A 2,773-nucleotide genomic window follows, 5' to 3' on the forward strand; every position below is an offset into this window, starting at 1 on the left:
CCATTTAAAAATTTGTATAGCGAAGAGTATGAACATTTAAGCCAAGAAGAGTTGATTGCTTTAGCTGAACATGTAAATATTACCTTAAGCAGTGAAGAGTGTAGTGAAATAGAACTAAAAACAAGATCACAGTCTTCATCAAGAGAATGGTTCAATCAAAGAACTTACAGAATCACTGCCTCAAAATTTAAGGCTGCTTGTTGTGCTAATATTAGGAAGCCTCCATTATTTTTGTTAAAAATGATATACTATCCTATACACCATAACATTCGAGTACCAGCCTTGGCATATGGTAGACTTCATGAAAAGGATGCAGCCAATGCATACAAACTATATATGGTTTGTCACGAAAAATTTGAAGTTAACAACATTGGACTCCAGTTAAATCCGAATTTTCCCGAGTTCGGAGCCAGCCCAGACACAATGGTATCCTGCACATGTTGTTGTAAAGGGTGTCTTGAAGTAAAATGCCCATATTTATTGTCCAGTATGACAGTTGAAAATTTTGTACAACGTAAAAACACGTGTTTATTACAAAATGACAATGGAGATATTAGCTTGGACACTTCACATGTGTATTTTTACCAAACACAAATGCAAATGGCAATAACAAATACATTCTACTGTGATTTTGTAATTTGGAGTCCAACTGAGTTGTATGTTGAAAGAATACCTTTCAATGAAGACTTCTTTCACTTGAAAGCTGCTAAAGCACAAGATTTCCATAAGAAAGTTGTTCTACTTGAACTTATGGGAAAATGTTTCCTTAAAACAAACGGTGCATGGTGTACTTGTAAAGGTGAAGATGACGGACGTCCCATGATAAGGTGTAATGATGACAATTGCAACATCGTGTGGTATCACATGGAAAGTGTGGGATTAACAAATGTTCCAGAAAATGAGTGAAAATGCCAGTTTTGTAAAAAATAATTAAATACATAGGTCGTTTAATTTATGCCTGTTTATTTAAAAAAATTCCAAAATATGTACAAAAGTTTACATAAAAAAAAATAACAAAACCACACACTAAATTACAATTGAAAAAGGAACGAGGTAAAAACTAATGTTAACAAATATTTACAATGGTACAATAGGTGGACAAATATTTATAAGACTGCAGCAAATGTGTAAAATTTTGTCCAGAATTGGATCTTCTCCTGTATTAATTAAACCAATTGGTAAAGTACCATTAGTAATTCTAAATTTTTGCCGAAGCATACCAATTACTCGCTCCACATGAATCCTGACATGTGCTATTGCCCTTGTGTTCTCCAGATCAACAGGATTTAATTGATCTTTTCCTCTCCTAAATGCTGGAATCATTACTTCAGCATGGAACAATTCTACAAATTCTTTAATTAAAAATTCCCTGTTCGCCATGACCACATCGCCTGGCAAAAGATTATCAATAAATCCTGAATGTAAAGTTAGAAACTTATCTAAAACTCTTCCTCCCCAACCTTCACTAATAAAGCAAATACTCCCTTGTGCCGTGATCCCAACTATCTCTGATAGATAATCACTATACAGTTTTTAAAATAGGAGGAGGCTGACGTTGAACTTATGCCAAATCGGTAAGCTAAGTATGTATAATCTAGATTTAATCTTAATTTAATGAGAGTTAATAAAATTTGATCTCCTGGTTGCAATGCAAGCTTTTGGCCCCCAATTATAAATGACTACAATTCTTTTATAATTACCATCAGCACTTTAAATGAACTAAAGCCTGTGTAATATCTTGTTTGGGCATTATCATCTTTGAGTTAGTAGCATGATAAAACTAATTTCTTCATGTTGGGTACACAAGATAACTTCACAAATGCAGCTGCAATGTCATCCATTGTCAGATGTGTTTATATCTGACGACTGGAATTGCTCTCATCAAACAATTCCACAGGCAATACAGGAGGTAGGAACATTTCTTCTTTTGCAGCAGCAACCTATTTTACAAATTTTGCTATAATTTTAATTATTTAAATCTAAATCGCCCAAAGTACATCTGAAAACATTTTTCAGAAGCAGATCTTATAATACATAGTTATAATAACACAATCTTAGATTGCCTTAGGCAGAATATAGCCTAAGGGAGTCCGTTTCGGCTCAGGGACGCGAGGGTCGCGGGTTCGATTCAGACCCAGGGCGAAAAAAAAAAAGAAAAAAAAAGGCTATATTCTATCTCGTGATTCGGAAGTCACGTTAAGCCATTGGTCCCGGTCTATTGAGTTGGTTATCACGCCCCTCATAGATTTGTAAACCAGTCCTAGACTGTGTAACAACATTTTTTTTTAATTACTAAATTAATTTCAATTATGTTATCTCCATATGATGGGTTTTAAGTCCATAATGGAGCACATAAATGTATGAATCAAATTCACCACGTGAACCTTCACTTACTCAATACGTACTTAATAATGTAGGCACTTAATATAAAACAAATCTTTGTAACTGATATTAAATTTGATTCTATATCACTTACTACTATTACTACATACTACTAGTGGTACTACTAGTACTGATTTTTAACTACAACATGCAACATACCACTCTACGTTTTTCTTTTCTATTGTAACGCTCCATCTTCGATGTTCAACTTAACATTTGTTTTTTTTTCATATCCCATATTTAAGGTGGGAGTCCACTCAGGATTACAACTGTCTTTTAAATTTGCGGGGTGTCCTAAAATTAAGCAAAATGATTTCATAACCTACCTGAAATAAAATGTTTTGAGCAAATCCTTCCATTTTTTAGTTTTGATTCAGAAAAATCTTAACGT

The sequence above is a fragment of the Tenebrio molitor genome, chromosome 8 (assembly GCF_963966145.1).
Source record: "Tenebrio molitor chromosome 8, icTenMoli1.1, whole genome shotgun sequence".
In the NCBI taxonomy this organism is placed as follows: domain Eukaryota; kingdom Metazoa; phylum Arthropoda; class Insecta; order Coleoptera; family Tenebrionidae; genus Tenebrio; species Tenebrio molitor.